The sequence below is a fragment of the Panthera leo genome, chromosome C1 (assembly GCF_018350215.1).
Source record: "Panthera leo isolate Ple1 chromosome C1, P.leo_Ple1_pat1.1, whole genome shotgun sequence".
Taxonomy (NCBI): Eukaryota; Metazoa; Chordata; class Mammalia; order Carnivora; family Felidae; genus Panthera; species Panthera leo.
In genome coordinates this window covers 742,335-767,185 of record NC_056686.1, presented here as the reverse complement: position 1 = coordinate 767,185, position 24,851 = coordinate 742,335, and the positions used below count along the sequence as shown (strand labels likewise).

The 24,851-nt window shown below is 46.6% G+C and overlaps 1 protein-coding gene across 2 annotated transcripts in view; it reads left to right on the top strand.

The window, feature by feature from the left end:
* Positions 1–24,851, top strand: part of GNB1 (G protein subunit beta 1) — an 87,210-nt gene that overhangs the window by 26,275 nt on the left and 36,084 nt on the right. The window contains exon 2 of one of the 2 annotated variants that reach the window (XM_042950602.1): positions 15,059–15,107. The exons of the other annotated variant lie outside the window; for it this stretch is intronic. The gene's annotated coding sequence lies outside the window, so the exon portion shown is untranslated. The remainder of the gene's footprint in view (positions 1–15,058; positions 15,108–24,851) is intronic. 2 annotated transcript variants of the gene reach the window in all.

Below are 24,851 nucleotides of genomic sequence, written 5' to 3'. Positions count from 1 at the left end.
CAGGACGCGTGGGGGGCCCAGTCGATCGAGTGTCTGACTCTTGATTTTGGCTCAGGTCATGACCTCTTGCTTTCTGAGACTGAGCCCTGCGTTGGTCTCTGCAGTGACAGCGAGGAACCTGCTTGGGATTCTCTCTCTCCCTCTCTGCCCCTCCCATGCTTGCTCCCGTGCGCACTTGCTTATTCTCTCTCTCTCTCTCTAATAAACTTTAAAAAAGAGAAAGAAGTAGAATGTAAAATTCACATCAGTTTCTCACATCTGTTTCCCGCTTCACCACTAAATACATCAGTGTGTATTTTTGAGAACACAGACGTGTTTTTATAAAACCACGGTTCACTCATCAAAATTTGTAAATTCAACACTGATACCAAGTTGTTTCCTGTTTCCTGTTTCGTTAATTGTCCCCGTAATGTCTTCTACAGCTGTTCTCCCTGGTGTCCGGGGTCCAGTCAGTCCAGAACACGTGTTGTGTTTGGAGGTCATCTGCATTCTTTGAGAATCTGTAACAACCTTTCCCTCTTTGTCTTTCTTGCCCTTGACATTTCCAAGAGAACAGGCTAGTTATGACCCTCACTTTGGGTCTGTCTGGGCTTGGTAATGGTTAGATTCAGGTTTTGCATTTTGGGCAGAATACCACGGGAGGGTTGTGTCCTGGGCCTTCTCTGGTGAGCGTTTCTGGCGCTCTGCACTGCTTTGAGGGTCCTGTCTGAACCCCATCAAGGCTTGGGCTGTGTCTGCTGTGTCCCTCTGCACCAGCTCTCAGTTTCACTTGCCCTGTGCATGCCAGGCCCATTGGGAAGCTGGCTTCGGCTCTGCTGTGGCTGCCCCTGCCCTTCTCTTTCTCTCTCTGTGCCCCAGGGATCCAAGGTCTCTGAGATGCACCCATCCTCAAGGCTGCATTTCAGAACTTGCTTTCCGTGGGAACAGGTCTTTTAGTAAGCAGTTACTAAGTTCATCTTGGGTTTCGTTCAGAGAACACAACGATGAGGAAATCAGTTCCTACCCTTAATGAATTTATAGCTTCTTGTCTGATTTTATGGCTCACACCTGAGGTGGGGGCAGAGAGTAGGCGAGGCTCTCTGGGTGGAGTGGGGCCAAGTGTGGTGGTGTAGGTTGGTGAGGTGCCATCCTACTCCCTCTCTATCCCCCAAGGCCCCGGTCTGAATCTTAATGTAAAGATTCCCAAATTCGTGGCATGTGTAGTGCTTCTAGGATTTTCACAGAGCCCCTACACCAAGATAAATACCTAAAGTTACCTTCGTTGAGTCATTAGAGCCAAAGAACTTAAATATTTATGTCCCAGGAACTTACCAGTAGTCTTTTTATTTTTCAAGTTTATTTTTATTTATTTTGATAGGGATCTAGAGAGCAAGTGCGGGAGGGGCAGAGAGAGAGGGAGACAGAGAATCCCAAGCAGGCTCCATGCTGTCAGTGCAGAGCCTGATGTGGGGCTCGAACTCACGAACTGTGAGATCATGACCTAAGCCAAAATCAGACGCTTAACTGACTGAACCACACAGGCGCCCTCTTAGTAGTCTTTTTAAAAAGGAGTATCAGTACATTAAAAAAATATATACTTTATTGTTAAGTAAACCACTGTTGTTAACTAATGGGCTATGTAGCTTCTCAGGCTTCAGTATGAGACTGGATACCACCACCCGTATTTCCTGTTCCATGTTGATTTTCTCTTAGTGCTTACTTTATTATCAAAGCAACCGCCGAAAACCTCGCTTTGCGAGGATGTGACGTCATCACAAAGGATGTAGTGCCATCTGCTGGTGGAACTGTGGCCTAGCCACTCGAGCTAACTGCTCCCTTGGTGTCTGTCCGCTGTCCGGTTTCTCTGTGTGTGTCTCCACTTTAAAATACCTTGTGGCGTTCTGTGAGTTCGCTGCAGCGTCCCGGGCATCTCACCGTGCATGTTGGGAGCTGGGGGTTCAATGGCTCGTGGGTCCGCCTGAACCAGTCACTGCAGCCCGGTGGGCAGTGTGTTCCCAGGAGAAGGGCTTCCCCACCGGAAGTGCCTGGGTGAGGGCGGAAGGAGGGGTTCTTCCCTCACCCGGAGTCAAAGGTAAGCCCTGTTGGTGATGTCACCAGAGGAGAAGTTGGAGGACACACGGAGGCAACCCACAGATGTCGACTGAAGAGGCCTCACCAGCATTCATAATGTGGCTTCTAGAGAAAAGTGGCATCGATCTTCTAAGAAACTCTACTTAAAAATGGACCTTGGGAGGTAGCAGCTCTTCTTGACACTTGGGAGAGATGAACTAAAGATGTGTGTTGTGTCAAAAGAGCCAGTGGCCCCAGTTCTTAGATGCTCTCTTAGCTCTGACACCGTAAGCGGATAAGACTGTGGGGATATTCCTGAATGCTTTTAAAGAAGACAGAGATTAAAGAGATTTTGTCGTTGTCTGTTTTATTTTTTAGGGCCGCATGTATCTGTTGACCGTAAGTTTTGGGGAACGAAATTATTGCGTATTTGGATTCGTGTGTGACGCTTTATGACTCATCCTTTGGAGCTGACTAAAAAATGGTGACAGGGTAAAGGAATAAACGCTTATATAACTTACAGGGGGATGTTTGTTACTCTGTTGAAGACACCGGTCATTGTGTCACAGCCATAGTGCCTGTGGCAGGGGCTGCCATCCTCTCCTGTGCTGCAGCTGGCTGGCCACCTGGTCTGAGGACAGTCAACCACTGAGCTGGTGCAGAGGAATTTTTCTGGAAGCAGACATGGCTGACATTGGGTGCCGGTTAGGATGTGGGATTCTAGGTGGTTTTGGACTGCGTACAAGATGACAGTGGATGGTCCGGAGAGAGGGTGGTGGAAGGATAGAGAAAGCGCACCCAGAAAAACAGAAAGGTCATCAGGAGCCAGCCCAGACTGGGTTCTGGTTCCTGTTTCTTCCTCATTTTTATGTCTCCTGGAGCCCCCCGTTCTCCCTGTCCTTGGGAACTGTCAGATCCCTCTCCACTTCCCAGTAAGGCTTTTTTTTCCTTCTCTTTTTTTTTTTTTTTTTGGCAAACAGAAGAGCCTTGACTAGATCAGTCAAACTTTTGGGGGCAGGGCAGGGTAGTTAGGAGGAATCAGGAGTCATTGTAATTTTTCACTTGTAGAGTTAACCACTTCCTAAAAGATGTAGTTGTTAATAACAGTTTCCTTTTTTTTTCCTGTGAGGTTTTTTATTTGCAAACAGGACAGATAATCAGATGATGAATTTATCCCATGAAAGTATATGACATAGTTAAATCAGAATATGCTGTCCATGTAACTTTTCTTGGATGCCTTCTCTATGTCATTGTTTCCTGGGACAGTTCTCTCAGAAGGCTCAATGGTACACGAGCCTCTTACGCTTTCTGAACTAACGCCATTTGTCGCTTTAAAAGAAACATGACTGGTTGTTAGAATTTATATTTGTGATCGTCCCAATGCATCATCAGATTGTTAATTACTATATTAGGTAGGATTGGGAGGAGGAAAAATCATTCGTTGAATAAAAGAATGAACTGATATTAGACGTTTGGGAGGCAGCTTTGTACCAGACCTGGGCGCTAAGAACCGCAGGAAGAATGAGCCGGTGTGGTCGTGGTCCTGAGCTCCGTACATCCAGGTGCAGTCCTCTTGTCTCCACCAGCTCAAGAGTCACTTGACTCACCTCGCATTATCCAGCTCTGTGGAAGGACCCCCACCCCCCTGCCCCCCAGCCAGCACGCAAACAGCAGGTGACCTTCCAGTGCTTCCCTCACTGCATAGCTCGTGGTGACTCTGCTTTTCCTTCTCTGGGGTCTTGTTGGTCTCCTTGGCTTTTTAAACGTTCCTGAGGAATGAGTAACTTGGGTGGAATTTGGCTTTCTGACATTCAGTAAGCTTCTTGGGAATTCCTAATGACTAAGGATTCTTTGATCAAGGAATTTTATCTTACTTGAGTATTTGCTTTTTTACTGTGTTCCCCCCCCCTTCCCCCTTTTTTATGACCAACCTTTTTTGTAACAACAAGGTTTCTTTTAAGAGAGGGATAGCCGTTGCACTAAACAGGGAGGGACAAAAAATTGATTTGTCAGCTTCCTGTCACCTCCAGAGATAAGTGGCAGGGTTTCTCGTGTCTAAGGGGGTAAGAGGCTTAAGTAGCAGGAAGAAGTCAGTGTCCCAGGGACTTTGCACCTGCTCATCCCTCTCCTCAGGACTCTGCTCAGACACCTCCATGCCTTCTCTAGCCGCCTTCATAGAGGATCCCCGCACCCCTCCTCCCCTCCCCACCTCGCGCAGTTTTGTTTTTTCTTCATACTGGACAGCGCCTGACGTGTCAAAACTACATACTTGGGTTATTTACTTATGCCTTCCTCAGCTAGAAACGAAGCTCCCCGGCGGCAAGAACCGTGTCTTGTTTCCTGAGGGACACCTCTGCTTCAGTGCCTGGCACGTGATAAAGTTTTGGTGAATCTTTGTTGAGTGAAGTGAATGAATGTGTGAGCTGGGCTCACACATATGCACCCGGATATCAAGGCCATTTTATTGTTAAATCTTTTGTCAACGATTTAAAACTTTCATCCACTTTTAGGGTTGTTGGGTAGTATGGCCGCACATGCCCTCAAACTGGAAGTAAATATTCCTATTTACCTCCTTGGCCTAAACTGGTGCCAGGCACAAGGATGGGCTCACTAAGTGCTTTTCTGACAGTGACCGTGTAGTAAACACAGTTGTCCCGAAGCTTTACTGGAAAGAGCGCTGCGTAATTCTAAGCAGTCTGAAGGTACAGAGTCTCTGTCCTTTCCAGCTCCCACTGTAAGTCACACGTGAGTAGGAAGAGGAGTTACAGAAACTTCCAGTGCAGAGTGCTTTCCGTGTTTTGCAGTTTTTAGAGGAAATTTGATACTCATGTCTTCAGCTCATACTTGTTGGAAGGACATCCTCTTTCTTGACTGTGGGGGATATTTTGCTTTTTAAAATTGTTTCTATTCTTCCAGGCAAAAATGCATTCATGTTTCTCGGATTTATGTTTAAGAGAAATTCTGTGGAAGTGGTCTGGATCTTGGTCCACACGTGGCAGAGAGCAGCAGACTCTCCTGGCGTGTTTGTGTACGTGTATCTGGCCCTCCTCAGACTTCGTGATCGGAGCCCTAGGGGAGGGCACCTGGGACACGGTGGGTGAGGTGGAGAGCTTTAAATCAGGCTGGGCTCAAAAATTTGATTTTCTTCCGTAGGAGGAGTGTTTGAAGAGTTGAGCGGAGGAGTCAGATGTCAGAGCTGTCCTTCAGAAAGATAAATGAGGCAGTGATGTGTAGGGCGGCTTGAAGAGGGAAGGAGACAGCTGGGGGAGCGAGTCTGTAGCAGGCTAGGCAGGGCTGGAGGCCAGGGGCCTCGGGGCTGGAGTGCAGAGCGGGGAGGGGACGGGTAGAATTGAGTGGCAGCCCGGTGGGAAGGGTGTTTTGAGAGTGTGCTTTGAGGAGAGTGGTGAGCCCAGCGTCAGTTGGTTGGGAGAGGTCAGGCCTGTAAAGAGCAGGGCCTTGAGCCCTCAGAACACTGCAGTGTTTGGGGTTCTAAGAACTGCGTGCAGTGAGGGGAAGGAGAAGAAAGCATGGTGTCCCTTAGACCAGTTGGAGGGTGGAGCTCGAGGAGGAGGAGGAAGTGATGAGCAGCCTGTGTTGCTAATATAGGTCAGGCGGGGAGGAGGGCTGGGTTCTGTTGCCGTGGTCCAGGGGGAGACCGGTGGAGGGTATGTCATCAGAGGCAAAGCATTCCATCTTGGAAAGGAATTTGGGAGACCTCTTCCATAAAACCAGGAGTTTGTGTACTTACTTGCAAGCACCTGGGGAATGGGTGCTTGGTGCTGGCACAGGTGCAGGGTACAGACTGAAACACACAGCTGACGCTCTAGATTAACGAAACACAAGAAGAATTAATTATAAGGACTGGCATGTAGAGGAGCCTGAGAAGGGACGGGAACAGGGGCAGCGGTGAGCGTGCTTTTCCCGTGGGTCTCTCGCTCTCTCTCGGCTGCTCAGAAACCTATGTCCCAGTTGTGAAGGGTAGCCAGCCACAGCTTTCAAGTTCATGTCCCACTGCCAGTCGCGGAGAGCCTGTCCCACTGACAGTCTCAGTTTACACATTATTGGGGGATCGAGTTTGTTCTGTCTCTTGAGCTGAATACCTTTTCCTGATCTGGTCAGTGATGATTGGGGTCAGTGGTGGGGAGACAGGCTTGTGTAGTGTGAACCCGGTGCCAGGAAACAGTGGATCATCCCAAGATGGGTTGGGAGGAGGATCCATGGGGGTAGCTCCTGGAAAAGGTGGTTTATAAGCTGAACAAACTGCCTCCCCCCCCCCCCCCCAATCCAAAATGGCAGGCGAGGCAAGGCACAGGCCCAGCTCCTAGTCTAGTAGGATCGAGAAATAGAAACGGAGCAGGAGAACGCAAGGGAGATCGGTTGGCTGGGGAGAGAGCGGCAGTCAGGAAGTTTTAATGAAATGTGTCTTTAAGCTCTGAATTTAAGGTTAAGTGGTATTTCCTGGCAGAAGGAGAGAGAGGACAAAGAAAATTCAGAGCTGAGGGGAAAAGTCTCAACAAAGGGACAAGCCTTAATTTTTGTATCTGGTTTTCTTTCTCTTAAAAAAATTTACATAGACTCCTTGTCTTAAAATGAGTAAATATAGCATCAGTAGACTCCCCTGGGCTCGTCTGGTTGCTGGGTATAATGCTAACTGTTCGTACAACTTTGAGCTAGTTACTGACCTTTCTTTGCTGTGGATATCTTTTTTGTAATTTTACAGAATTAAAATTACAAGGAGTGATGATAGTTGATATATCATTGGGTTACAGAGGGGTTCATCTGGTGATACACAAGAGTACTTAGCACCATAACACCTGTCATACAAGTACAAGAACATACAGTTTTAAGGTTGAGTAAAAATTTAAGCTTTATCTTTTTTCCAGCTATACTCTTATTTATTAAAAAAAATTTTTTTTTAACTTTTATTTTTGAGAGGGAGAGAGCCAGAGTGTGAGCAGGGGAGGGGCAGAGAGAGAGGGAGACACAGAATCTGAAGCAGGCTCCAGACTCTGAGCTGTCAGCACAGAGACCGACGCAGGGCTCAAACTCATAAACTGTGAGATCATGACCTGAGCCAAAGTGGGATGCTTAACTGACTGAGCCATCCAGGTGCCACTCCAGTTACACTTTCAAAATCTTGTTTCGTGGCTTAGAATATATCTGTTTACGGGGCCTGGCAGAGGAAGAGGTGTGCCGTTCCTCTGTGCAGTCACTGTTTACTTCCATTCTGTTGATCCATCTCTGGTACTCAGCAAAAAATCATGTAGTACACACAAGGTAGTCTGTTGTCGAGAGGTAAATCAGTGGAGTGGACTTGGAGGTGACCCAGATGTTGGGACTGTTGGATGGGCCTTCAGAATAATTGTGGTGGCAGTTGAATTGCATTAGAAATCAGTAATAGAACCCCATCTGGAAAATCCTCAAATACCTGGAAATTAAGCAAGTCAAAGATGACATCATAAGGGAAATTTGAAAATACTTGAATTTGAATGGAAGTGAAACAAACACATGGACATCTGTGGGGCACAGTGTGAGCAGTGCCACGGGAACCATGAAGGAATGATGTGCTTGTTGTAGAAACAAAGTCTTCGCGGTCTAAGCTTTCTGCTTTCTGATGCCAGAAGGACACATTGAACACAAAGCAAGAAGGAAATAATGATGAGGGTAAGAGGAAAATCCATGAAAGTGAAAACAGCTACAACAGAGAAAATCACCGAGACTGAAAATTATTTTATTTTTTTAAGTAGGCTTCACGCCCAGCACGGAGCCCAGTGTTTGGCTTGAACTCAGGACCCTGAGATCAAGACCTGAGCTGAATCAGATGCTTCACCAACTGAGCCACCCAGGTGCCCTGAAAAATTGGTGTTTTGAAAAGATCAAATTGATAAACCTCTAGCCAGCCTGAGAAAAAGAACACTGAAACACTGTTAAAATGAAGAAAAATTAAATATAAAAAGTAAAAATGAAATATTAATTCATCTATTTTTCAAAGTGGCCTTAGAAACCAAAGAGCATTGATGGTGTCAGGAAGTCATGAACATGTGCTGTGCCTAGTTTCCCGGCTGCTGAAGGAGCTCCTCTCACTGCATCGGTCAGGGAAGAGTCAAGAGAGTTATGAAAACACAGTAATTTCCTCTGATTGATCTGTAGGTAACCTCATCTTTTGTTAGAGAATGTCAAGGGCATTTTAAAAGAAGATTTATATTTGCTTTTCATTGACCTTAGTATTCTCCTACCCCCTAACTTTTAGTTTTGAAGCTACAGGAAGTTGAAAAAATAGGTGAGTGAATATTCTGTACCTTTTACCAAGTAATCTGTAACTTTTGGGGGGTCCACATTTTCTGTCTCTTGGTGCTTTTTGGTGAATTGTTAGAATGTTGTAGATGTCATGATACTTGATTCCTTACAACTCCAGTCTGATGTCTCAAGGACAAGGCCATTCTTTTGTGTTTCCACAATAGTATCATTACATGCCAAGCTTTAACATGGATTCAGTGACACCTAACCCAGTACACATGTCAGTTTCTTCAGCGTTCACCCAGATGTCTTCATACCCTTCACCTTCCGGATTTAATCAAATTCATGTGTTGCAGTTTGGTACTCGTGGCTCTACCTAGGCTCACAGCATCTTGAGTGGTCTTCCCACCTTTTTTTTTTTTTTTTTTTTTTGCTTGTTACAACATTGACATTTTTGAAGAGTTCAGGCCAATTTCTTGTAATGTCTCACATTCTGGATTTTAATAAATGTTTCCTTGTAATTGGATTCAGGCGTGTTTTTGGCGAAAGTTCTCGGTAGGTGACCAAGACTTCACATTTTATCATATCATGAGATACCTAATGTTAGTTTGTTCCATTCTTGGTAATACTAAGTATCATCCTTTGATTAAGGTGGTATCTATTAGATAATAACGTTTGGTTTTTAAAATTAGGAAATTATCTATGAGTGATACTGTTAGACCTTGTGAATGTCTTCTAACAACACATTTTAGCATCCATTGGTGATCTTTGCACGTGTTACTACTCTCAAGGCCCCAAAATAGTAGTTTCCTAGATCTGTCATTCCTTATACATCATTGCATTCCTTTGTAAAGAAGAGCTCTACCTTTCCTCTTGTTTATTTTTTGAGTATTTGTGTGTGTGTGTGTGTGTGTGTGCGCGCGCACGCGCGTGCGCATGTGTGTGCACGCGTGCGCATGTGTGTGTGTGTTTTCAATGAGATATATTCCATTTTGCCCTCAGATCTTCCTAAATTTGGCAAGGGGACTCTTTCACATTATCATTTCACCTTCTTGCTCAGAACATCTCTTTTTGTTTATTTATTTATTTTGAGAGAGAGAGAGAGAGAGAGAGAGAGAATGAATGGTGGGGGGGTAGAGATGGAGAGAGAGAGAGGATTCCAAGCAGGCTCTGTCAGTGCAGAGCCTCTGTGGGGACAAACCTGTGAACTGTGAGATCATGACCTGAGTCGAAATCAAGATTCGGACACTTAACTGATTGAGCCACCCAGGCATCCCCAGAACATCTTGTACTAGAGAATTATTCAGAAGTGAGAAGTTTACTTTGTTTCTTACAAGCCTTCCCAGTCCCTCATGCAAACTCTTAAGACTGGATGTGTTCTGGAATCCCGCCTTTTTCAGGGTTTAGGAAGAAAAAGTGGTGTATATATCACGGATGCACACTACCTCCAGTAGGGCTTGTAATCAAACACCTTAAAGCCTGTGATAAAACATGACTGCCCACACTTAACAGGGTAAGGACTAATTAATATCCTTGGGTCTGTTCTGCTCTGGTCTGGGGATGTCAGGATTGCAGGTGACAGTACACCCGAATGTTCTTTCTGTCTTAGGGTTATGTTGATATAAAAGAAATCATTCCCGGGAGATGTACCTTTGCTCGATTTGAAATTTTAATGCAGCCAGTAAAGGAATCCTCTAGATATGTCTCAAGAAGATTCAGTTTTTAGCTTTTGAAAAATATGAAAATAACAATACTCGTAAATACTAGTATTTGGTCCTTAAAACCTCGTGATGTATTAGAATATATATGTATAGGAGAGTTTATCATTAAATATTAACATCAATATCAATGTCAAGGCAATATTTAATATTGCTAAGTTAACAACTCTGTAGAGTCAACTGTAGGCTCAGCTGATTTTTTTCCAAGAGGCTTCAAAAGACACATAATCTTTGACATAATAATCCCATCTTTACAGGACACCTGGGTGGCTAAGTGGGTTAAGTGTCCGACTTTGGCTTAGGTCATGATCTCAGGGCCGGCGAGTTTGATCCCCCTCGTCTGGCTCTGCTGACAGCTCAGAGCCTGGAACCTGCTTCAGATTCTTTGTCTCCCCCACTCTTGCATATGATGTCTCTCTCCCTCTCTCTCCCCGCAAAATGAACATTAAAAAATTTTTTTTAAATAATGATAATTCCATCTTTAGAAATCTGCTCTAGGATTTTAACCTTCTTCAGCCAGGGAATCATAATGACCTTGGCTATTGGGTATTTCAGCTAAGTGAGCTATGATGCCCACAGTTGCTGAGAATCGCTGAGCTACCACCCCTCCCCTTTTTCTTCTGTCAAGTGGCCTTTTCTGCAATGGCCCATGTCTTTCCCCCTGACCCCCAGAACAGGAGCTCTTTCCTCCCTGATCCCTGGAATCCTGTCCTGGCCATTCACCTGTGGTGCAGGGTGTCCTGTGTGTGCATTTCTAGGACTTTGTGTGGATCACACAGGCCTGAGTGAAACTAGCCCTTAAGTTTACTTGTATTGGTAGAGCCCCCCCCCCCCCCCCCCTTACATTATAGGCTAATGTCCCCTGGCCTGGGAGACCCATGTGGGGGCAGCTAGGCTAAGCTGTTTTGATGGCTTGTGTTCTCAGCATCCAGCACACTGTCTTATATCCTAGGTATTAAAATGTATTTGTTGAGTGAACGGATAGATGTTTAGGGAATTTGACCCATAAATCATTTAAAGCCAAGGTACTCAGGTAGACTTCAAAGACTCGTGTTTGAGGTGTAGCCAGAGGCAGCCTGAGACAGTGCTGGAAAGGAGGGTGTATAGTGTGCAGCAGTCTGGTCCTTTTGTGAGGGAATGGTCTGGAAGCTTTGCACCTGACTTGCACAGTAGACCTGTCCACAGGAGACAGAGGGTCACAGAGTAGGGCTCCTGCCTTCTAGCAGAGCTGCCTCCACCAAGGGAAGGGGGTCTCAAAGCAGTGTTGTTGGGTGGGTAAGGAGTTGTTCATTCGAATTATTAAAAATGTTTGACGGGGCACCTGGGTGGCTCAGTCGGTTAAGCGTCCGACTCTTGATTTCGGCTCAGGTCACGATCTCACGGTTTGCGGGATGGAGCCTCGCATTGGGCTCTGCGCTGACAGCTCGGAGTCTGCTGGGGATTCTCTCTCTGCCCCTCCCCTGCTGGTGCTCTGTCTCAAGATAAGTAAATAAACTTTAAAAAGTTTGATTTGTTCATAAGATTGCTGAGACATTTGTATTTACTCTGTTAAATCTATCACTTGAATTTTACATATTTTAAATTTTGATTAGGATTGGCTTTATAAACTGGTAACCTTTTTCTTGAATTTTTGTCTATGTCTTCCTTTATCTTCCTCCAACTTCCGTTATGGATTGCTTTCTAAAAAGATGTGAGAAAACTTCAGCCTGTCCTCATGCCACCCCTTAGTTCCACTTCATAGCAGCAGCCCTCCCTTGTAGCCAGGCTTCGGTGTAACCCGGAAGGCCCTTCTCCGCCTGAGAACCATCGTTCTCCGGTCTGGGCGGGCACTGCCCCCCGCCCCGCTTGTGGGCCCTGGACACCTGCTGGCTGGAAGGGACCCAGCGTTACCAGCTCCTAGGAGTCTCAGGATGTGCATTGCCTCTCCACTTACTTTTGCCTCCAGGAGGCAGAGTAGCATCGTGAGACTTTGGCTTTGGTCTCATTAAATCCCCAGTTTCCTGATTTTCTATAAGAGTGATGCTCCTGGCTTAGGATCACATGGCTGTGTCTGGAACAGTGGTCTTGTCTTCTGCGCCGAATAGTCAGTAAAAGAGCCCCACCTGGGTCTTATTTTTAGCCAGAAACAAATCCAGACAGCTGTACGTGTGAATCCAGGCTGAGGCGGTTTGATTCTGGTGTCCACACCCTTTCTCCCACCGTGACTGTGCCCATAGGAACTGCAGGCTGGGGAAATACTTATGGGGGCGTGGCTCCCCGTTTTCTTCTTCCAAAGAAAAGGAATAGGGAGTTTGCTTTCATGCCTTGAGCCACGGCAGTCTAGGTGTTTGAATCAGAGCAAACTGTGATACATTTTTCCATTTTAATTTTTTCCTTCTTGTCTCTTGATGTGGAAAGTACCTCAAAGGATTTGTATTTGGAGACTGGGATTAATTGTGACAACCAGTCTGAAGGTGGAGCTCTCACCTGAGCCCATATTCTCCCCAGGGACACCTAGTGGCGTCCCGGGTTAGTTTTGGTTGTCACACTGGGGAAGGAGGTGCTGTTGAATATCCCACAGTGGGCAGTACAGCCCCCTCCCGTGAGAATGACCCAATCTAACCAGTCCTGCCGGAATTTGCCACTGCCTGCTTACAGACTCGGTAGTTCACTGACACGTTCACTGACACAGCGGGTGTGCCCTCCCGAGAGCTCCCCTCTTTGGGTTTGTGAAGGCCAGTTGGCCACCAGTTCACTGATTTTCTTCAGCTTCCTCTTCCACCTCCACACCTACTGGTTTGGTTGTTCTTTTAAGTACCTTTAATGGCACATTCCCCCCCCCCCCCTCTTTTTTGAAATAAAATTTGTGATACGTTAAGGGAACCAGTTTAACGTGAACGATTTAGTGGCATTTAGCACACTTCCTGTGTTGTGCAGCCATCACGTCTATCTAGTTCCAGAACATTTTCATCTTCCCGAAGGGAGCCCTGTATCTTTTGAGCAGTATTCATTCGCACATCCACGTACACAGAGGGCGCCCCTCGCAACCACTGCATTCTGTCTGTGTGGGTCTGTCTCTTTCCTAGAAGCAGAATATTTTCTATTTCACGTAAATGGAAGCATATACTTTGTGATCATTTGTGTGTGGTTTCTCCACACAGCATAATGCTTTTCTGGACCGTCCACACTGTAGCACGTGTCAGTGCTGCGCTCTTCTTCGTGGCTGGAGAACATTCCATTGTTGGCTGTGCCACATTTTGTTTATCCACTTATTCGTGGACGGACATTTGGGCTGTTAGCACCTTTGACCGTTGTGAATAGTGCTGCAGTGAAGTGTGTGGACATGCATTGAGCACCTGTTTTCGGTTGTTGGGGCTACATGCCTAGGAGCAGCCGAGCTGCATCACATGGCGAACCTGTGTTTAACCTTTTGAGGAAACTCCGTACGGTTTTCTTTCCACACTTAACTTTTATTGACAGGAAAGCTTGTGCTTATTACAACTTATGCAATGTAATTCCCAAATAAAAGTATTTTGTGAAGTGAGTGTTTTAGAATTCACAGTTCAACTGGGGGACATTTCATTTTATTACTGCCTCTCCTGACCTCCAGACTAGATGTGTGCCCGGGGGTTTGTAGCTGCACAAGGTAGTGAGTCGGTCAACAGGCAGGTAGGTGGTAATCTGTGAATCATCCAGAATTGGTCTTTTCACATAATTTGGAGAGATCACAAAAGCCTATTTAAATGTTTTCAAATTTAGTTTCTGAGAAAGAACAAGCAGAGATTTCAGAAGAAGTCTAGAATTAAGCGTACTTCGGTTCTGGCTGCAGTACAGAGAGAGGAAGAGAGTCGGGGATTCTTCCAGATGCCAGAGCTGGGGCTCTGGATGGCCCTGCTGCCGCAGGAGTGGTGCGGAGCTGGCGGGTTGCACACACACCCCTGTGGAGCAGTCACACTTGGAAGCAGTCGTGCCTTCTTTGAGATGCAGATGAGGTCCTTTACATGTCAAATGGCCAAGTCTGGGTGACCGGACTTTAGAAGCTTCTTGAATTGCAGTGATTGTTCTTACCATAATGTTATTTTTCTAGTAACTGGATTCTAAGTAGGTCTTCCCCGTGTATTGTTCAGTTGGATTCAGAGTATTTTCCATGAGGCATTTCTAAGTTTTTTTTTTTTTTTTTTTTTAAAGAAATTGAGGGACACCTGGGTGGCTCAGTCGGTTAAGCGTCTGACTTAGGCTCAGGTCATGATCTTGGGGTTCGTGATGTCGAGCCCTGCGTTGGGCTCTGTGCTGACTGCTCAGAGCCTGGAGCCTGCTTCGGATTCTGTGTCTCCTCTTTCTGCCCCTCCCCCACTCATGCTCTGTCTCTCCTTCTCAAAAATAAATAACATTGGGGCGCCTGGGTGGCGCAGTCGGTTAAGCGTCCGACTTCAGCCAGGTCACGATCTCGCGGACCGTGAGTTCGAGCCCCGCGTCAGGCTCTGGGCTGATGGCTCGGAGCCTGGAGCCTGTTTCCGATTCTGTGTCTCCCTCTCTCTCTGCCCCTCCCCCGTTCATGCTCTGTCTCTCTCTGTCCCAAAAATAAATAAAAAACGTTGAAAAAAAAAATTAAAAAAAAAAATAAATAACATTAAAACATTTTTTTAAAAAAGATAATGAGATCAAGGGCACCTGGGTGGCTCTGTCAGTTGAGCGTCTGACTCTTGATTTTGGCTCAGGTCATATCTCAGGGTCTTGGGAATGAGCCCCTCATTGGGTTCCACGCCGAATGTGAAGCCTGCTTGGGATTCTCTCCTCCCTCCTTCTGCCCCTCTCCCCTGCTCCCGCTTCCTCCCCTTCTCTCTCTCTCTCTCTCTCAAAAAAAGAAGAAAGAAAGAGAAAGAAATTGAGATCAGAGTTCTTTTGCACATTGGAAAGCCAAATACTAAATTAGTGTAGAGTACCAAGTGAAACAGTTTGGGGCAAGAAATGGCGATGGAGAAGGGAGGGATTTATATGCTCCTTCAAATGTATGCAATGTTATTCCTCTCAACCTGAACGCAGTGCATATATAGCCTTTTCTTTGTCTGTTGCAGACAGTTTTTCATGCGTTGGAGACCAGACCAGAAGCACTTCTGAATTAAGGTAATGTTGAAGTAATTGATCCTTGTCAGTTTTTAAAGCACGATGTTTAAATTTTTTCAGGGTTTCTTATTTTAATAATTTAATTTTTGTATAGTTTTGCCCACCTCTTTTTAAGCCCATAGTTGGTTTTCAGAACAAACTGTTCCTGAGAAACATGTTGCTTTGAAAGGCTCCATCCAGTGTTCAGAAGGAAGAGTTAAGGCCCCAGAGATGGTCGTTCACATTCTGGACAAGAGCAAGAGCAGAACCTCTCCAGCTTTTTTAACTAGAAAGCAAGAGGGCCCTTTTTCCAAATCAAATGTTAGTTAAAATACCAGCAGATGGTACAGATAGAGGTGAAGCCACACGATTCAGAGAAAAAATCCCCGTAAGTGTGTACGCAGTGAGAGTGTCACAGAGTCAGGGGTCAGTGAATCTGGTTGAGGGTACAGAGTTCCTTGTGAAATTCTTGCAACTCAGGATAAGTTAAGAGAATTTAAATTAAAAAGCAGAGCTAAATTGAATGAATTCGTTGCTTGAACGATTGGTTGTCCCTGTGCAGAGGGTTAACTTGACACCATAGACAAAAACTAAGTCAGAGTGAATCATAGGCTCTAAATATTGGCCCTAAAAAGAGGACATAGAAGGTTGTGAAGACTTTGGGTTTGGCACAGGTTTGTTAATTATGACATCAAAGTTAACAGTCCATAAAAGAGAACATTTATAAGTTAGACTTCGTCAATATTAAAAGCTTCTGCTCCTTCCAAGACACTGTTAAGAGAAGGAAAAGACCAGCCACAGGCTGGCAGAAAGTGTTAGCGTGTGACATGCCTTAGATGACAAGTAAAGAGCTCTCAACATTCAGTATGAAGGACGCAAGTGATTTGAACGGACGCTCCACCAAAGAGCATGTAGAGACAGCAGATAAGCATTTGAAAAGATGGCCAAAATCATTAGTTATCAGGGGATGGAAATTAGATCTGTAAGGAGACACCAGTGTCCTACTAGACGGACCAACAGGTGATCCCACCAAGTGCCGAGAAGCGCGTGCGGGAGCAGGGCTTGTGGGCGCTGCCGGTGGGAGAGGAAATGGTGCCAGCACTTTGAAAACAGTTTGGCAGTTTCCTGGTGTTAAGCATATGCCTACCGTGTATGCTCCACCCCTCGGTGTGCACCCGAGACCAGTGAAAGCAGGTGTGCACATAAAGACTTGTACGGGCAGCAACACGGGTGAGTCTCGACAGTGCCGAGTGAGTGGAGCCAGACCACGAGAAAGTACATACTCTGTGACTCCATGGGTATACGCTCCTGGAAGTGTAGTTATGCTGCTGATGTGTCGTGACGGAAAGCAGATGAGTGGTCGCTTGGGGTGGGGCAGCATCCCAGCGGGGCACAGGGGGACGCCTGCACGTGGTGGAGGTGTTCGTTATGTGAGCTGCGTTGTGCGTGTGTCAGATGTCAAGTTGTGCATATGTGTCGTGTGACCTACACTTCAGTGAAGATCAATTATGTTTTAAATACTAAATGAACAGTTAGAAAGCGGTGTGAGCAGGTCTGACCTCTACCTGGTGAACCCTTGTGTTTCACGGTTGCCACTGTTGATGTGTTCTTGGTTTCTGCAATGGGGCCTACTCTACTGACTCTGGGTAGGAAGTCTGGTGGGTGAAGGAGGAGGTAATTTTCTGTCTCTTAAATCATTTCAGGCTAAAAAATCTTACTACTACTTTTACAAGTTCAATTTAGTGAGTGTTTACAATAGTTCAGTCAGGTTTTAAGGGCCTTGTGTGGGTTCTCATGGGCTCCTCATAGCAAGTGAGGTGTGGATACCATTACTGTCTCCATTTTTGGACCAAAAAGCAGAGTCAGAGAGAGGTTAGGAGCTTAGTGGAGGCTACCTGGTGATGAGAGGGTCAGAATGGGACCCTGGGTGAGTAAGCCCGAAGCACGTGGCCACCACACTGCCTCCAGCTGGCGGTCCTGCTCAGGTGGGCTGGATGTGCACACGGGCCAATAAAAACTGTTTCTGCCGGGAAACCCAGGGGTGTCCCTCATAGTTTGCAGGGAGTGTAAATGGCACAGCAGGGAACTTGGGAGTGAGAGCCCCTCACGGGTGCTTGAGGTCATGAAGTTGTTCCCTCCATGGTGCGTGTGATTGATTTCCAGCTCCCACCACCTTCCCTGCTAGACCTTCCTTCTGGATGTGTGCCATTTGTTTCTTAGACCACGTTAATCACGTATGAGTTCTGGCTCTGAAATAAAGGTGGGACTTCCTGTTTGGCCTCAACAGGTTTGCAGGGGCTGGGTTTATTGAATAGTTGTTTTTGGTTTTTTTAATGTTTATTTATTTATTTATTAAAAAAATTTTTTTTTTTTTTAACGTTTATTTATTTTTGAGACAGAGAGAGACAGAGCATGAACAGGGGAGGAGCAGACAGAGAGGGAGACACAGAATCTGAAACAGGCTCCAGGCTCTGAGCTGTCAGCACAGAGCCCGTCGCGGGGCTCGAACCCACGGACCGTGAGATCATGACCTGAGCCGAAGTCGGACACTTAACCGACCGAGCCACCCGGGCGCCCCAATGTTTATTTATTTTTGAGAGAGACACAGAGTGCAAGCAGGGGAGGGGCAGAGAGAGAGGGAGACACAGAATCCGAAGCAGGCTTCAGGCTCTGAGCTGTCAGCACAGAGCCTGACGCGAGGCTGGAATGCAGGGACTGTGAGATCATGACCTGAGCCGAAGATACTTAACTGACTGGGCCACCCAGGCGCCCCTATTGAACAATTTTTGATCACATAGTATGTGCTAGGTTCTGTGCTCGACACTGGAAGCAAAAAAGATGACCTAGGCTAACAAGACGAGATGCGGAGGGAGAGCATGATGGCACAGGTGGGTTCCACCAGACATAAGATTCAGGAGAGAGGCTCACTGGCCATTTCCTGTGACTCCAGACGGAGAGGTGCCCTCAGTGAGGGTAACTCATACCTGCTCTCCAGCACTGGCTCATCCTGGTCTTTCCATGACGTTGCCTGAGCTGCCATCCCCGAAGTACTTTACGGTCCCCACCACAGTCCCCACTGTTCCTCTGATTGCTGTCATCTGCTGGGTGGGTGACTGGTTTGTCAGGGGACGAAAGGGAAGTGATGTGGGGACAGGAGGCAGGGTGGTAGGGACGGATGGGGACCACGCCTCTCTCTGTTTCTGATTGGGAGGACTAGGATTGGCTTTATGCAGGGAAAGCCTGGTTCCTGCTCTTCTAGCAACATGATAAAGTGAATTCCACCCCGCACCCCCCATTGAGTCTCTTCCTTGTGAACGAAGACATGAGGATGGACTCAGAGCTGTGCCGGCCACTGTGGCAGTCGTACCGTCGGGCGCCGTGAGTGAGGCTGGTCCAGATCGGAACGTAAACCACGCATTGGATTGGAGAAGCTTAGCGTGACACGCAAATGTGGAATATCCATTTATAATTTTCTCTGTTGATTACGTATTGAGATAACATTTTTGATATATTGGGTTAAATCAATACATTATTAAAATTAATGGTAACCTGTTTCTTTTTACTTTTTCCCTACGTGTGCCAGAAAACAGAAACTTCTGAAAGTGGTTCACGTTGCGTCTCTGTTAGACAGCAAGCCAATTGGACCAGAGACATAGGAGCCTGTGAGCGGGGGGCTGGAGGGGATGGGGGACCCAGAAACTCTTACTCCTGATGAGTGGCTTCTCCTGACCTAGCTGGAAAGCAATTTTAAGATGCTTCCTCTAGAAATGGAGAAACCAAGATCTCTTCCCGCCGATGCAGCACTTGCAACAGGAAGGAGAAAGGTCTCTGTGCTTCCCGGGTCAGAAGGCGGCCTGACGTGTTAACTTCTGTTGCATCATTGTCTGCTTGCCCTGGCGGAGTGATACGTGGGTGCAGGTGACCGAGAAGTGAAACGTCTTTTTATGGTCCCGTGACCGTACCCAGCCAGTCACAGATTGCTTATAGTGCCTGGCATGGTTAACTCCAGAGGTACCTGAATCCGAATTGTGGTCTTGCCATTTGTGACTCCCTCTATTTCTCTTGTTTCCCGTGTGGACAGTTGGTAGGACCTCTTCCCGAGATTGTGAGGACACAGCATGTGCTCCTGAGTCACAGCTGTGACCTGGGAGTAGATCATCAATCCCTTTTTACTTCTGAAGTGGTTAGGAATCCAAGCGGTAAAATCCTGGAGACCTAGGTCCGCGGAAGGACGTTTGACTGTCACTCTTTTAGACTCTGGTGCCGGAAGACAGGGAGTTTGTCTTTTCAGCACAGTGTCCTCTGTCCATGGCAGATGCTGAATAAACAGATGTGAGTGAAGGAATAAGGTGTGTGTAGAGTGAGGCCAGGAGTGCTGCTGACTCAAGAATTCTAGTTTTCTGCTCTCCAGCTGGACATCACACCCGATCAGAGTGAGCAGGCTGCACCTGTTCCCATTGCAGCCGAAACGATCTGCTGTCGAAGAAGCAGAGCCGTCTGGTAGAAGTCAAGACACATTCAGAAGAAAGTAGTGTTGCCAGTGTGAGTCGTGCTTCTGGTTTCTGCAACTTTATGGGGAGATGCAAAGCTACAGACTGTCTGAATCTACAATCTGCTGTGAGAAGACAGCTTAGGACGGTTCTGCTCACCAAGCATAAGACACCAGCTCCCTGGGGTATCGGTCAGACTGTCTTTCACCGCTGTCACCCAGAATGTGGTTCTGCATCCTAGTCGTATGTGCTTCCGCTCCCATGGCCTGCGTTTCAAATCATGGACACCCGTTGGCCACTGCCCTCAGGTGGGAGGGAAGAATCCGATGGCCTCTGAAGGAAGCATAAGGGCAAGCTGGGCACAGGTGGAGAGAGTGCCCACAGACCAGCTCGCACGCACACGCGTCTGACTCTGGAAGAGGCTCTGGAGGAAGAGCTGCCACCAGATGAGGGGCATCTGGTGAGGAGCGGCGGAGAAGAAGGGCACCCCTCGTCCTGGTCAGAGACAAGCCGCCGTCAGCGTGTCTTCGTTCCTTCGGCTTCCTGGACTCCGGGGGCAAGTGCCGCGTGAGACACCGAGGCTGGAACTGGGCGCGGGCGGTCTCCGCTTCTCTGAGGCCCCTTCCAACAAGAGGCAGCGCCACAGAGGAGGGGCTGGGCTCAGCTCCCTGGGGCTCTGTCAAGTGCTGTAAGGTCCCCAGGGGTGTCTTCCAGGTTCGGTTTGGTGCTCTGTCGGCTAGAAATATGAGGTGGGCTAAGTTTCAAGTTCTTGTCTAGTTCAAGAATTTTCCTAAACAGGCACAAAATAGTACGCATAGTTTAAATAAGTCTGAATTTAAAATTACTTAGTATAGGGGCGCCTGGGGACCTCAGTCGATTGAGCCTCTGACTTCCGCTCAGGTCATGATTTCACAGTTTGTGAGTTCAAGCCCTGCGTGGGGCTTTGTGCTGACAGCTCAGAGCCTGCAACCTGCTTCGGATTTTGTGTCTCTGTCTCTCTCTGCCCCTCCGTCACTCACACTTTGTGTGTGTGTGTGTGTGTGTGTGTGTGTGTGTGTGTGTGTGTGTCTCTCAAAAATAAATAAACATTAAAACTTTTTTTAAATTAAATTATTTAGTATAGATAGCAGAAATGCCTTCTCCCCCGGCCTCTTTGGTCTCGGCTACAGAAGCGAGGTGGTGAAGGGGACGCTGTCATTTGGGAAGTGTAACAATAAGATGCCCAGGCTGTGCCACCACCTTCAGAAGCCAACCTGTGGCAAACGCGGCTACCCTGCCAAGCAGAAGGGAACTTGCACCGGAGCGTCAAGGCTGAAAGATACAACACCCATCAGGACCAGGTGAATGAGGCACCTAGAAACGGGGTGCTGCAGATCCAGGTCTGGATCCCGGGAGGGGCAGCACCTCGACCCACAAGGGCAGCTGTCTCAGCCCCTGGTTCCTCTTAAGGATTTCGAGGAGACGTCGCACGATAAGTGTTCTCGCTTAAAAAGAAATGATTTAGTGCAATCACAGGATACAGTTGACCCTCAAGTGACATGGGGGTTAAGGGCGCCAACCTTGCCCCACCTCGGGCAGTTGAAAATCCTCATAATAGCTTTTAACTTCCCAAACACTTCACTATGAAGAGACTGCTGTTGCCCAGAAGCTTAGAATAAGTATGTTGGCATGTATTTTATACATATGTCATATGCTGTATTCTTAGGATAAAATAAATAAAAGAGAACATCAGTAAGAAAATCACAAGGAAGAGAAAATAGACTTATGGTACTGTACTGTATTTATCAAAACCGATCCATGTGCAAGTAGACCCGTGCAGTTCAAACCCCTGTTGTTCAAGGGTCAACTATATTTGAAATTAAAAAAAAATTTTTTTTAATGTTTATTTATTTTTGAGAGACAGAGAAAGAGCATGAGTGAGGGAGGGGTAGAGAGAGGGAGACACAGAATCCAAAGTAGGCTCTAGGCTCTGAGTTGTCAGCAGAGCCCGATGCGGGGCTCGAACCCGCGAGCCGTGAGATCGGGACCTGAGCTGAAGTCGGACACTTAACTAACTGAGCCACCCAGGCGCCCCTGAAATTTTTTAAAGAAGTTTTCAGTGACATACATCTTATCAGATTTAATTTTAATATGTTCTGAAGTATAAATTGTTTAGAGTAAAAATTTATTTTATTTTTTTATATATTTTTTCATGTTTATTTTGAGAGAGCGTGTGCATGCAAGAGCAGGGGAGGAACAGAGAGAGAGGAGAGAGAGAGTACCAAGCAGGCTCTGAGCTTTCTGCGCAGAGCCTGACGCGGGGCTCGAATCCGTGATCCGTGAGATCATGACCTAAGCCAAAATCAAGAGCTGGATGCCCAACCGACTGAGTCCCCCAGGGACCCCTCTGGTAATTTTTAAATGTGGCACTGCACGGCGGCCTGGAAGTAACTTCTGCGTGGAGGTAGAAATAGTGCCTTCTGAGGAAGGGGTTTAAGTCAATAAATAACCCTTGGAATCTGTAATTGTTGATCTGGCTGCTTTCTCAATCAGGCACGTCTCCGTGTAGGGGAATAGGGAGGTTTACAAAAGTGATTATTATTATTTTTTTATGTTTATTTATTTTTGAGAGAGAGAGACAGAGTGTGAGCAGGGGAGGGGCAGAGAGAGAGAGAGGGAGACACAGAATCCGAAGCAGGCTCCAGGCTCTGAGCTGTCAGCGCAGAGCCCAACACAGGGCTGGAACCCACGAACTGCGAGATTGTGACCTGAGCCAAAGTCGGACACTCAACCGACTGAGCCACCCAGGCGCCCCATATTATTTTTTTTTTTGATGAAAAGTCTTACTTTTTGTCATAAGACAAACTGTGTGCTTTACAGTCTGTCCATGTTGCGTTGCTTTCCTGTTGTTGTGAGTCTCATGGTTAACTTTTGTCAGATAGTGTATCCTTTTTGGTGTCCGTGGGCCTGTTCCGACCCCTTGCTGGAGCACTGGCAGAGAGCTGGGAAATCAGGGAGGTGAGTGCCACAGTGGCGTTGCGGCCATTCACGGGGCAGCAGGCTTTTCCACTGCACCGATGTTGGGGTTGAGCACCGACTTCTGGAAGGACATGTTAGGTTCCCACAAATGCACTTTGAGTGTGAGTGGCATTTGGCTATCAGTGACTCTATGAATTGCCTGTATGGGTTTTGTCATTTGAAAAGCATTAAGAACCTTTATTTTTAAAAAGTCAACAGAAGTCAGTGAGGCTCCTCGTCTGCCTTCTAGAATGTCGGTTGGGGACCTCAGGGTAGTCAGACCATTTGTAGGGCTACCAGGTGTGTTCGCTTTCTGTAGAGATTGTTTCTTGGGTCTTACTTTTCTGTTCACAGAACTAGCATGCTTGTTGTATGAATTTATTTCTACTGAGGATGACTAAGTTTTTACATTCTCCTAGTGCTTTAGGGGATGCACCTTAAACGGCGTTTACCAGTAAACTGAGAAAGTTACACCGCATCCCCCATAAATGCAAACCATGCAAAGTAGAAGTCTCTTGCGGGTGCATTATCTGACAGTAGCCACTTAACTAAGTGGGGCTGTTTACGATCTGCATCAGAAAGTTAAGAGCAGGAAAATCTGAGGGGACCAGGGAGATGCTGAGGGCAGATTATTTAAACACACTGTATCGTAGCAGAGTGGCGCACACACATCATCCCTTTTCAAATAACATGTAAAAGTCTGCCGGATCGTTAACACAGAGCCAAATGAGGATGTCGTGTGATTACATTTCCTGTGTTCGTCTTCGTTACCATTTGCTTACCCGTATAAAGACTAGTTACAGTTCACTTTTTATTTCACTGAACGTTCTGATATTTGCTACTTCATAGAAGCTGATTGGGTGGTAATTATCATCAAAACAATTAAGTTTTTATCACTTTGTTAAAGTTTTTTTTATTCTTGAGAGTGCGCGCGCGCGTGCGCACACGTGTGTGAGTGGGGGAGGGGAAGAGAGGAGAGGACGACAGAGGATCCGAAGTGGGCTCTGTACTGGCAGCAGAGAGCCCGACGTGGGGCTTGAACCCGTGAACTGTGAGATCATGACCTGACTCGAAGTTGGGACACTCAACTGACCGAGTCACCCAGGTGCCCCCTATTTTGAGAGAGACGGAGACAGTGGGAGTGAGAGAGGGACAGAGAGAAAGAATCCCAAGTGGGCTCCGTGCTACCAGCTGTGGAGCCGGGCGTGGGCTCGAACTCATGAAACGTGAGGTCATGACCTGAGCCAAAACCAAGACTCAGACGCTTAACCGACTAGCCACTCAGGTGCCCTGTTTATCACTTTTCAAACATGGATATATAAGCTTCCCTCAAAAATAAACATTAAAAAAAAGAATAAAAAATTATTTATTTCATTTTTTTATTAAAAAGATTTTTTTAATTTTTATCTACTTTTGAGAGAGAGACAGAGAGAGAGCAGGAGCTGGGGAGAGGCAGAGAGAAAAAGGGAGACACAGAATCCGAAGCAGCAGATCATGACTGACCCAAAGTTGGACACTTAACCAACTGAGCCACCCAGGTGTCCCAAGAATTAAAAAAAAAAAATTAAAGCAAATCCCAAGATCACATCATTTCACCAGAAGTAGGAAGTATTTCTAACCTTTGAGGGTTTTACTCCCATTGTGACCCAAACAAAAGAACAGCAACTCTCAGACGTCACCAAACCCCCAGGCCGTGTTCAGATTTTCTTGATTTTCTTTAAGAAGTCTCTAACATTTTTAAAAACGATTTAATGGAAAATTGAAATGCATACAAAAGTTAATAGTACAAGAACTTTGTCATCAAACTAGAGCAATTACCAACTCACAGCCGGTCTCGTTTATGTACGTCTTTGCCTGTTTTCCTCCTTGTTTTGAAGCAAACTTCAGACACGTCATTCAAGTCTTTACTCCGTTAGCATGTACTTCAGATGACGGGCTGTGGGTGGGTCGTGTTGGATGCAGTGTCCGCTGCATCCCGGGGCGCCTGCTACAGCCACAGTGACCCATCGTGGCGGCGGCGGCCTGCCCGGCGTGGCTCGTGGTGTTCGCGTGGTATGTGAGGCGGAGAGGGTTTGAGTTTTTTCTGTCGCCCTTTGGATTTGCACACTTACAGTTTTGGAGATGAACTTGGATTTGGGAATGACAGAACAATAGAGAAACTGGAGACAGGGGTTTAAATTACTGGTGTAAATCCCTGTCTCTCAAAATGCTTCGTGGTCTTGGAGATGAGGGAGGGCACTTCTGTGGCCGAGCTAATTAGAACGAACCGCTGCCCCGT